A 13,383-nucleotide genomic window follows, 5' to 3' on the forward strand; every position below is an offset into this window, starting at 1 on the left:
ACATACGTACGTAGTGTGACGTTCATATACATATATATACCTTCATAACCTGTTTAAAAAAACATTGCTTTGCTAGTGCACTTTCTTCTATTTGTCTTTTTATTCTAAGAGCTCTTTGTATACTAATAAAGTGTGCCTTTTTCAGGTTTGAAATATTTTTTCTGTGATTTAATTTGTTCTTATCCTTGGATTGTGGTGGTTTCTTTCCTCACACTGAGATTTTTGTATTTTGGCCTAATCACATTATTTTTTTCTTGATGGCTTCCAGAGTGTTCTGTCCAAAATGAGAAAATATTTAACAACTGCAAGCACCTGGGAAGTCAACCAGTGGACAAATTCTCGCTTTCGCCAGCCTATCTTGGCCTCCATCTCTCTCTCTCCTCAGATCATTAAATATATATTTTTTAAAATTATCTATCATATGCAAGTCAAAAATACATAGACATATTTTTCAGGATTCTTCAATATGGCTTGTGTCTGTCCTTGCCTCTTTAGGACTAACACGTTTAATTGCAGTATTTTAATAATATGTTTGTTATCTAAAAGGGTTACTCTAGTGCTTACTTGTTTTTGTTTTTTTGTTTTTTTTTTTGCTAAATACTCATATAATGACATGCTTTTGATCAGATTGACTTTAGTATTGCCTATCAAGTTCTAAAAATAAAACACTTCTATTGATACTCCAGTCACAAATCTTATTAAAATAACATTAATCTAGATGGAATTAGCTAAGGATATTGTATGTGTGTATATATACATATATATGCATATATATGTTTATATGTATATGCATACACACACACACACACATAAACATCCTGAAAACAATGTCCATGTCTTATAAACATGCAGTTTTGTTAATTTTAGCTTTATGTTTTTCACATAAATTTGGTTTGTTTATAGTATTTATTTTCTAATTGGGCATGACCTGTATAGGAGTACCTCCAATTTTATAACTAACCACCTTTCCAAAATTTTTATTTTTACTGATTTTTTAGGAAAACTCATTGCTTTCTCAGGCATAAATTCGTGTCTTTATAGAAGAAAGAATGTAAATGACTCTTCTTTTGTACCATTTATATTCTCTACCTCTTTCGTATCTAATTAGCTAGTATATATAGAATTATATTCAATACAATCATTTTTACTTTGTAGAAGTCCATAAATACTTGTATCACCACTGATAACACATAGCATTATAATTTCTGTTGCTCTAAGTGAAGGAAAAAATGGTGTATATAAAGTGTAAGATTCTAAAAAATATGTAAGGCAGCTGTATTACTAACCTCCTAGAGTTACATGAATTATATGACAAAAAAATCCCCATCTTTTTTCTGTCTACTGTATGATTAACTGTTTGTCCATAATCTTCACAAGTTTGACATGACATGCCTAGACGTAGTTTTCTGTTTATATTTGCTCCTATGGGTTTTCTCAATATCTTGTATTTGTACGTTTTTGGATTTGTGTGTAAGTGTGTTTTCACCAAACGTTGGAATGATTGGCCATTACGTCTTCAGATATTCCTCCTATACCATTTTTTTCTCTTTATTCTGTTTCTAAGGCTTCTGATTTTGTTATAATGACCTGGGTATGTGAGTGCCTGAGATCCTTTTTTCCTCTGAGTGTTTTTCTCAGTGTTCTTTAGAGATTTCTACCATGTTCTCAATTCATTGGTTGGCTTCTATGCCATCTCCACCATGTTGTTAAATCTATCCAGTGAATTTTTTTTATATTGTCCTACTTAGCTCTATAATCTTCCAGTTTGCTTGAAAAAAGATCACTGTGATAAAATATACATAAACATTACATTTTCCAATTAAATCATTCTAATTGCACTCGATTCTTTTCATTGTTTCCATTTCTCTCCTGAAATTCCCAATGTGTACCAATTATGGTGATTCAATGGTAAAGTAGGTGTTTGCTTTTTTCTGTAAGGACTGGGAGTCATATTTTTCCTACCTCTTCACATCTAGGAATATTTTATTTATGCTGGATGTGGGTGATACACTTTAAGCATTTCTCTCCTCTGTTAAAGTTTTCTGACTTCTAGTTAAAAACTCACAATAGGCCTGGCTTTATGTTGTCTCAGAGTGGATCTGTTTGGTTTTGCCCTTAATGCTGGAGTAATTCCCATCATCATAGTGATATCAGTATTTCCAAAGTGTGGCCCTTATACTATTCTGTGAATTACTTCATGTAATGAATGCTGCAGTATTCACTGCGCTTGCCAGTTTTTTCATGTACTGGGTCCCTTGGAGTCTGCTTTCAGAGGTCAGATTAGGTAGGCATTGATGCGAACAATTTGTAGGTCTACCTCCATGTTTTCTTCCCTTCTTCTACCTTCAATTTTCAGCTGGTCATTCAACCCTGAATTCTAGCCTGTGGTACCTCTCCATTCAGTAATTCTGAGTGGTTTTTTTTTTTGGGGGGGGGAGGAGTGGCTTTTTGTTGAAATTCTATCGAACCTCAAAACTTTTGACCTGAGAGAAAATCCATCTAAGCGTAAAATTTTGCCCAGTGATATTTTCTTTAAACAGCAATGATCTTTCCCTTCCACTTCTTGTGTACTATTGGTCAGTCTCCAGTGTATATCCAAATATTTGATTTTGTTTTGGTATGTTTTCCATAATTTATTATTGAATGTGATTTAAGTCATTCCACTTCCTCTTTTTTTAAGGTTTATTTTTTTATTAGAAAGGTAGATCAGATATAAAGAGAGAAGGATCTTTCATCTTGCTGATTCACTCCCCAAAAGCCTCCAATGGCCAAAGCTGAGCCAATCCAAAGTCAGAAGCCAGAAGCTTCCTCAGGTCTGCTACTCTGGTGCACAGTCTGAAGTCTTTGGGCCATCCTCCACTACTTTCCCAGGCCACACACAGGAACAAACACACAGCTGGGACAAAAACTGGTGCCCATATGCAATCCCAGTGCTTGCAAGGTGAGGGTCGAACTATTGAGCCATTATGCCAGGCGATCCACTTTCAACCATAACTGAAACTCCTATCTCAGTGCTTTTATATTTACCTGTTTAACTCATTGTTCACATTCTAACATTGATATTATTTCACTTCATGACTAGTATAACTACTTATACCTCAGTTTGATTTCACTCTGTTTATTACCGTGATACTTCTCACTGTCCCAATGTGTAAAGTAGAAATGATCAAAGAATTGCTTTAGTATATTAAGCATTACAACATTTGTAAATCATGTGGCACTTTATTGCCTTATTGCAAAAGATTAGAAGGCTAAATATTGCCACATGGGTGTTACTACTGGCTACCAGGTCTATGGTGTAATTAGATTAACATCTGTGAAATGAATTTGTGTTTCTAAGAGGTTCCAGTTTCAGTATTATACCATCGCTGTTTGATAGCAATTCACACCAGGAATAGCCAAACAAGGATATTCATAGTATGCTTAATGATCTAGGCAATGTTACCCTCTCTTCTGGGTGTGTTTTTAAAACTCAGAATTTTTTTTTCCTCTAAAGAAGTTTCTGACTTTAGTGCCAAATGAAATATTTAGGGGTAAAACTCAGGCCAAGCAAAATAAATAGCATTTGGGTGTTTGGTCACTATATATAGTGTAATAAGATCCATAGAACTATATAATGACATCAGACATTATTCTGTCATCAGACATTTCTTGCAAACTCAAAAATGAAATATTTGTAATCTGGGAATACGTGTAATTTCTTCAATTGGTTGTTGAATGGGTTTTTCTGTGGATAGTTAACATTGATGTCTGACATGTTTGCTGGAATTATGTTATGGATATGTGCTTACATGTTTTGTGTTTTATGAAAGAAATGCATAGGATTTGTGTGTGATTTTTCAGACGCATTTTGCTGTAATGGAAGCAATTTAATACTGAAGATAAAAGAGGAACTGCTGAGGTTGCATTAACTCTCTTTCTCTTTGGCAAGCATTATTATAGCTGCTATTCACATTTATGCCTGTTCAAATACAAATCCATCCATCATGTAAACTTAGGGCCAGATCCTGATCTCTAATACATAGCATGAATTGCCGTGTATCTTTTTGCCACAAAAAAAGAAGTACCATCTAAGATTAAAATCTGTCCTTTCAAATTGATTTTATTTTTATCTAACTAGAAAGCAAAATGCAGTGTCAGATGAGGAAATAAAATAATTCATGTCAGGATGTGGTTTCTTTTTTAATAAATATTACTTTCAGAATCAAATCTTCCTGTGTTTCTTTAATCATAATAATAACTCTAAAAGAGAAAAGAAGCATTGTTATTTATGGTTTTTAAAATGAAGTATTTTATCTGGGACATCCATATACACTTATATGGATTATACTAGAAGGCCATACTATAAAAAGAACGTTACATAAGGTTAAAATAACTGAAAAGGAAGCAAAACCTATTTAACATAAAAGATGAAACTCATCAGAACACATTTTATGCTTGTTTCCATGAAATTCAGCAATTTTATTAAAACAGCAAACAATAAAACAAAAACAGCAACAAAGTAAAATACTTAAAGTTGTCTTATTTGAGAATTTAAATATCTTTTTCAAATTATAATTGGCAAAAAGGTAAAATATTTAATATTTTCTCAACTAGAGAAAATAGTTCAATTTGCAAGCTATTTTTTAAGCAGCATTTATTGACACTTATAAGCAAAGCATTAAATTAATCAATTTAGGAGATACAAAGGATGACTGTATCACTGCACTTCGAAGAAGTGTTTAGTTTAGTAGAACAAAGTTATACATAGCATATCTAGGTATCTAAACTAGAGAATCTGTTGCTTCCTTTAAGACTGCAGAGAAAAGTTTGTTATGTGCCACTCTTTCGTTGTATTCTAGAATCACAGGATATCTTTATGGGAGAATAGTATAGTGCCTGGAGCATAAATGGTGTTCACTGTGTTGATGAAAGAATGGGTTAAAATTCTTTTTCATTAACTATAGTGTGAGTTGTACATATGTATTAACTATTTTTGCAGATAACTAGCTAATTTAGAATAAGGCCATTTTTTTAGCCCCAGTTTCCTTATCTATAAAATATAATAATCTCTGTAAGTTTGTTGTGAAGAGTAAATGAGATAATGTATGTAAAGTCTATATTACAGTGGTTAGGTTCACAAAATTGCTATCATTACCATTGCAGTCCTTTTTATTATCAATAAGAGATTAATGAAAGTAACTTAATATAAAGCACTAATAATCAAACCATAATACTTTGGGTAGCATGGTGATATAGCAAGCAAATGTTCCTCTCTTGTGGGCACTGGTTTCAGTTCTGGCAACTCCACTTTTATTCCAACTCAATGCTGATGGCCTTAGAAGAAGCAGTGAAATATGGCCTAAGACCTTGGACCCGTGCGTGCATGTGGGTCGAGATCCGGAAGAAGCTCCTGGCTCCCAGTTTCATACTGGCCAGTCTCTGACTGTTGCAGCCATTTGGAGAGTGAACCAGTAGATGGAAGCAGTCTCTATCTCTGTCTCTCCCTCTTTTTCTCTGTGACTCTGACCTTCAAGTGAAACAAATCTTTTAAAAAAATAATTAAGCCATGTCATAACACTGACTTGTCATGTATTCTAAAATTACTTGATTTTTATATGGAAAAATACACCATGAGTTGTAAATTAACTATTAAACTTTGTACTTGGTCCCTTTCATTGTAGAATGAAAACACGAATAAGAACTTCAGAATTATTATTTTCTCTTTTACTCATTTATTTGTAAATTCAACAAATATTTACTCAGTGTCTACCATTTGTCCTACATTGTGGTGGCACGGTGAAACAACTGTGAATAAATAATTTGCAAGTCTGACTTTATGAAACAACCAGATATAAGGTTTGAAAAGTTCCATAGCCCACACTCCTGGAAGTTACATAAAGGAGATTTCAAAATGTTAATGGAACAATAGAATTTGAAAATAACTTATTTTAACACAATAAAGTTTTGAATTCCCTGCATAGTTTTTTTAAAATAGAATCTTCCATGAAGTTTTTTAAACCCCCTCTTATAAAGTTGTTCTCCTCCATTATCTTAAAGGAAAAATAAATTTTGGAATGCGCTTTACAAAATTTTGAAAACTTAGGTACAAATAAAGAGTTAAGCTCAGGAAACAGGTGAGCAGAAGTAAATGTAGCTTATTTTCAGTATTTAACCAAAAGTTTAAAAATAGGTTTCTTCTTATATTTGGAGTGTTAGAAAACCATTAATCACCTTACTACCAATGTAGTGAAAGAAGTATATTGGTGAATTATAAACCTTGAATGGCTAAGGTCCTTATTTTCTTTATTTTCCTGTTAACTGATTACATGAAGCGGAACAAGTTGTTTTTCTGATGACATATAATATTAAGTGTACAGAATTGTAGTGATCAGTATGATCTGATAAAGAACACAATGCAGTGGTTACATCAAGGTGATAAGCATGTCCGTCACCTAAAACACTTGCCTTTGCTGTCCTTTTCCTTTGAAATGTACACTGCATGATTCCTAACTCTAGTCATACTAGTGCCCAACGAACAGGGCTCTGGAACTTTCCACCCCGCACTGTAATTTTATCACTGTTTGTACCTTTACTCGCACCCGGCCTCCACAGCCTCTGGTAACCACTGTTGTGTTCTCAATGCCTGTGAGATCAGCATCTTTTTTTTTACATTCTATGTATGTGTGAAACAATATAGTATATCTCTTAAAATCATTTTTTTTTATATCCATTCATGTTGTCTCAGAGGACAGCAGTTCATCTTTTTTGGCTGAGTAATACTCCGCTGTGTTCAAGGACTCCACTTTTCATGGAAAGTGAATATTATGAAGAAACTATGAATGGATTTAAAAATTTTTTAAACAAAATAAATGTATCTGCTCATTCCATTTTCCCACCATTTCATCTTTCATGCTGATCTCATCCTGTTTTACTTCTCTGAGGAGCTTCCATAGTGCCTTTCCTAATGGCTGTACCGATTTACATTCTGACCAACAGTATGTGTTCTTTTTGTTCCACATATTCACCAGCGCTTTTTATCTCTCATTTTTTGGCATCATCACTCTAACAGGTGTGAGGTGACATCTTGTGATTGTTTTGATTTGCATTTTTTGATAATTGAGGTATTGAGCATTCTTTCATATACCTACTAGCCATTTGCATATCTTGTGAGATATGTCCATGATGTTCTTTTTGCCAGCTTTTAGTAATATTATTTGTTTCTGTCCTTTTTAGATTCTGAGTTTTAGATTCTTGTCTGAAGAAGGTAATAGTTTGTGAATATTTTCTGATATTCTATAGGTTGTGTCTTTACTGTTGACTTTTTCTTTGCTGTGAAAAAAGCTTTTAGTTCAACATAATTTCATTTGCAAATTTTTGCTTTTGTTGTTGTACCCTTAACATCTTCTCAAAACAGAAACAAAGGCCCTGAACCACCAGTGTTTTTTGTAGCACAGCTAATCTAACTGCTGCTTGGAACACTCATACTCACTCCTAGGACGCCTGAGATCAAGTCCTACCTTGGTTTATAACCCAGCTTTCTCTTAATGAATAGCTTGGAAAGCAGCAGATGAGCTAATCCCTGCCCCCAATGGGGGAGACCTGGCTGGAGTTCCAGGCTATACAAATGCTTTCTCACTTGCTGCCTCTTTTTCCCTCTCTTCTCTCTCTCTTCCCTTCTCTCTCTCCTTCCTTCACTCTCTTTTTATGTCACTTTCTGCCATTCTACCTCCCAAATAAATATAAAAACATATTTAAAAATACTTGGCTTATTTCGGTGTCATTTTTCGTGGTTTTTCTCTAACGCATTCATAATTTTTGTTATTGTAGATTCATATATTGGAATGTAAATGTTTAATTCATTTTGTATATATTTCTTTTAAAAGATGTATTACTTGAGGTTCAGCATGATGGCTCAATTTGCTAAATCCTCACATTGCAGATACTGTGATCCTGTTTTGGGTACCAGTTTCTGTCCTGGCTGCTCCACTTCCCATCCAGCTCCCTGTTGTGACCTGGGGAAGCAGCAGAGCATGGGCCAAAACCTTGAGATCCTGCACCTATGTGGGAGGCCCAGAGGAGGCTGCTGCTGGCTTCAGATAGGCTCAGCTCTGGCCACTGCAGCCATTTGGAGAGTGAACCAGATGACGAAGGATCTTTCTCTCTGTCTGCTTCTGTTTTTAAATCTGATCTGCCTTTTCAATAAAAATAAATGAATCTCTAGAAACATTTATTAAAAGAAAAAAAATTCTTGAAAGAGTAACAGGGACAATATTGTAGAGAAAGAAATCTTCTGCTTGCTGGATTTACTCCCCAGATGACCACAGAAGCCAAGGCTATTCTGACTCCAGCCAGTTCTCCCACTTGGGTATGAGAGACCCGGATCCTCAGGCCTCTGCTTTCCTGGGTGCATTAACAGGTAACTGGATGAGAAGCAGAGCAGGTAAGGCTCAAGTCGGAGTTCTGATATGGGATACTGACTTTACAATGAGCAACTTTAACTCACTCAGCACCACAATTCTGGCCCACTTTTCTTTCTTTTTGTTTGTTTCTTTTTTATTTATTTATTTATTTTTGAAGGACAAGAACAAGAGTTACTCCGGGGGTTCCAATGCTGGGAAGTCTGTGAGGGCTAATGGCTGAAGAACTAGAAGGACTGGGGATTATGTCCTTTGTCAATGCTGATAGGGAAATGGGGTACTCATTCCTTGCTGGCTGGTTTCTGCTGATGCTGACTGGACATTAGGAATAGGAATATTTTAAGAGAAATGAGGTTATGTATAAAATTGAAAGGCATAAATAATTCTAACTTTCTCTTATTGTTGGAATAATGAGCCAGGTATACTGATGTCTCATGGTATGCAACTAATAATGATATGAAAGTTACAAAACTAGTGTTTAAGTGCAACTATGAACAGAAACTATAGAGAACATTAAGAGGCTTCAACAGACAAACAAAAATACTGGATAAAAGTAGTGTACAGAAAGATGAGCCTTGAGGATGTCGCTGGAACAGGTCAGCACTTGATTTGCTGTTTTTGTGACCTCCTGTTGAAAGAGGAATGGGAAGTGAAGTCCAAACTTCATCCAAAGTAGAGCAGCAGTGCTCACGTCTCCACATCTTTAGTCATTTGTTATAAAGAAGCAGAATAAGATCAGCCCATTACTTTCCACAATGCTCTAAAACAAAATCTTTTTAAACCTTGACACCAACCATTAGCATCTCTTTGATCATTCATAAAGAAGAGCTGCCATTGGAGTTTGCTACTGAATTTCATACTACAAGTATCACACCTAGTAAAGAAAAACTTGCAGAGTTTTATGTGATCCCAAGCCTGAGGTCCCCTCAAAAAGCCAGCATAAACAAACATAAATCCTTTTGAAATGATTTATCCTTCGTGTAAGACTCAAGAAGTAGTTCCATGGTTTTCCTTTTTGACTTACTAATATGATGATATGTTTTATTAAATTTCCTCTCCTGGACATTTCATATTCTTTTTTATATTCTATTTGGCCATCTTCACGCTTGTAACATGGTATAAAGGAATAAGCCGCTGCCAGGAATGCTGGCATTCCATATGGTTGCCAGTTCCAGCACCAGGTGCTCTACTTCTGATCCAGCTCCCTACTAATGCATCTGGGAAAAGCAGTGAGTGATAACCCCCATACCCACATGGGAGACGTGAGTGAAGCCCCTGGCTCCTGGCTTCCGCATTGCCCAGCCCTTTCTGTGGCAGTCATTTGGGAGTAGAACAGCACATGCAAGATCTCTTTCCCCGCCCACCTCTATAATTCTGCCTTTCAAATAAACAAGTAAATATTATTTAAAATCTCGTCTTGGTAAAGATTATGCAGGAATAAGTCTTTCTGATTATTGTTTTGTATTCACTACGTGTTATAGTGCTTAGAGTACACTAAATATTTACAGAAGAAAAGAGTATATGAAATTTATTTTAAATTTTAATTCCAGTTGTGCCATGTTTTGTAGAAAACTGCCCTACTTTGATAAGTTTGAGATTCTTCTATTCTTAAGATCCTTGCAAATGTTAAAATGTCACCCACCATCATCTATTTTACTAATTTTTAAAAAGAGGCAATTTTTTAATGTTTGTCCACATGTACATCTTTGGTTTGTCCTTTTTATTTTTGTTTTTATTTTTACCTCTTTTTTTTCTATTTTCGTATTTAAGTTATCCTTTTTCTGTTTCCTTAAAGATTTTGAGCGTGTATATCAAATTTTATTTTTATTTCTTAATGTATTCATTAAAGAGGCAGGAGCAGAGAGAGAGAAAGTGATAGGAGAGGGCTGATAGAAAAGGAGGGAGAGAAAACATCCATTCGTCTGGTTCACTTCCGAAACACCCACAGTGGTCTGGACTGTGCTGGGCCAAGCCAGGAGTAGGTTATTGAATTCAGGACTCCATGCAAGTGGCATGAACTCAATGACGTGGGGCATTGCCACCACCTTGAAGAATCAGTATTAGTAGGAAGTCAGAGTTGGGAGAGGGAGCTGAAGACATGCCAGGTACAATATCAGACATGGGCCTCTTAAACCCTTTATTTATTCATGCATTTTAGTGAATGAGCTTGAAGCTCCAAGTTTTCTTCTGGCCGTTTACTTTTTAGATTCCTATGTTATACAGGTATTATTTAGGAAAATGGTTTCCTTTAAGTTAAAAGAGAATATAGTTTGAGCTATTTTTTTGTTATGTGTTTACATTATTTCTTCAATTTTTAGCACCCCTCCATCATGTTGATTGTATCATTTTTAAATTACGTCACTCAAGTTCTTTCTTGGTGGAGATTTTGTCTTTTAATGGAGGGATAAAATTCATTAGTAAGTATTAAGACAGTTGATGTATATACATTGAATCATACAGTGTTTTGGGGTTTTTGCTCATTACTTTCTTGTGTATTTATCAATTTTATTTCTAGTTTTTGTTAACTGATTTTTATTCTAATGATTTCCATATTTTGTCCTGTTGTACTTTTTGCCACCTGCACATATATGTAAACTTCTGTTTTCTGTTAAAATCTGTGTGATTAGTACTTATATTACCAATCATAATAAAGCAAAAACTGAGTGCTTGGATTTCTCTCACATTTCTCTGCCTGTTGCCATTACAGGTTACTAAATTTTCTTTTGGCTGTGTACATCAACAGTTAGATTAACTGGTAAATTGTGCTCAATTTTCTTTTATTCCTTAACTTGCCTTTTTATTATTTCTGTTTTCTCCATTTGCACACAGTATATGTCAGACTGCCACTCAAACATTTAAGTATTTAACCAGTGCTCCTGAATGACAGATGATTCTCTAGTCATCCTCTTTCTTGATTTGTTCTGTTGTTAAAAGAATGCTCAGGCACGAGGAAAATTTCTCTCCAGGAAGAGCTTTCTAGAAGGGAAACTCTGAGTCCTTGTATGCATTCCCTGCCTCCCCATCCACCACCCACCCCCAAAAAATCTATGTGACTTTCATGTATGAAAACAGCTTTTGCTAGATACTGGGATTCAGTGTCATTTTCCTCACAATTTATGATTTTGCTCCATTTCCCTAGTGTTGTTAATCAACTGACAATGACTTTTTTTATTTCTGAAAATTTCTGCTATTGTCATGATTATTTTCCCTCCTTTTTTGGCCACTTTTATTTTAACCGCGTAGAGTCTGTCCTCTTTGTTTCCTAACTTATTGTCACATTTTACCTGACTTAAGTTTTTATTCTACTTTTTGAGGATTTTTTTCAATGAAGTTACTTTTTCAAAGCCTATACTTTGTTGCATAATTTCCATGAACTCTTTCTTATCCCTTGTTTTATGGATTATAAACTTTCTGTTCTATTAATAATCTCCCTTTACTCAATGGTCAATTTCTCCTCTTTTCTTTCTTTTTCTCTTTCTTGTGATATAGAACTCAAACTCTCTGGTGATTCTTGGCCATTTTTACTTTTTAAATAGATTAACATGCAAGCTCTGAATTCTGTGTTCCTGAACAGCCTAAAGTATTTGCTGGTTTCCCTTGGATGAAGGATGATAGCCATTATGCTTTATAAAATACTGATGTTTTTGATAGGCAGAGAATTGCCTCTCATTCTAGACTTAGTAATTAGCAATGTGTTCAGTTGCTCTGGAGAAAAAATTCTCCCCCTTTTGGCTTGGAATTAGGGTGGAAGGGCAGGTATTGTCATGCAGCAATTAAGTTGCAACGTGGGAAACCCACATCTCATCAGAATGCCAATTCAAGTCTCAGCTTCTCTGTTTTCCATCCAGTTTTCTCCTAATCCATCCTGGAAGACAGCAAATGATAGCTCAGATTTTTTCGGTCTCAGCCCACTACATGAGAAACCTGGGTGGAATTCCTGGCTACTGGTCTTGGTGTGGCCCAGGCTTAGCTGTTGCAGGCATTTGGAGAATGAATGAGTGGATGAATCCCTCTCTCTCTCTCTTTCTATCTCTCTCTCTCTCCTTTTTCTCTCTCTTTTCCCTCACTTTCTCTTTCTCTCTCTACCTTTCAATTAAATGAAAGCCATTTACTTTTGCTTTTAATGGTGGGGCTGCTTGTCTTCTGAATATACTGGGACACTGAGCAGATCTGAAATCCATCCATACCTTTGTCTTTCTCTTTTTGTTATTTCCTGTTTCTGACACTACACATCTCCACTCAAGTCCATAATACTTTGTTTCTGATTTTCCTGCTTTTTTAGAGTTCCTCCAGAGGGTTGTTCTCTCACTTCTGCCATCCCCTCCTGAACTGCTCTGCTTTATCACGCACTACCCCTTCTAATTTCCTTCTTTCTGAATTGTTACACACCCTTTTCCACTGATATATGACCCCTCAGCCCTTTTATTTATTGTTTGTCTTCCCTTTAAAAATTTATTTCTTCAGTGTTGTTTTAATGAGCTCTCAAGAGAGAAGAGATAGAAATATAAGCTCAACCTATCATCTTGTAACAGAAACCCATTTAACAGCCATGATGGCCTTGTTATTTCTTAAACATGGAATCTGTAATTGATGTTTTGATTTCCTCTTGGAGAATGATTTCTAGTCTCTAGGTAGTTTCATTTATTCTTCTTATCTTTAGTAATTTCTAGTTTTATTGCCTTATGATTAGTGACTGGCCTATAAAATTTTAATTCCTGGAGCACCATGAAGTTTCTTTTATAGTATGGAATGTAATCAGTTTTGGTAAACATTTCATGAATGTTTGGAAATAATTATGTGCTCTATTATAGTCAAAGTTATGTACATCTATCATATTGGCTAATTCTGTAATTTACTTTTATATGCCTGATTGGAAAATGAGTATGTGAAAGAAGTTATTTTCCCAAAACAGTTATTTCCATCTTTTCCTGTTACCCTTGAATTTCAGATATCTTGTTTCATGTTTCAGTGCTGTTTTTTATAG

This window comes from Ochotona princeps, chromosome 5 (genome assembly GCF_030435755.1).
Source record: "Ochotona princeps isolate mOchPri1 chromosome 5, mOchPri1.hap1, whole genome shotgun sequence".
NCBI classification, from domain to species: domain Eukaryota; kingdom Metazoa; phylum Chordata; class Mammalia; order Lagomorpha; family Ochotonidae; genus Ochotona; species Ochotona princeps.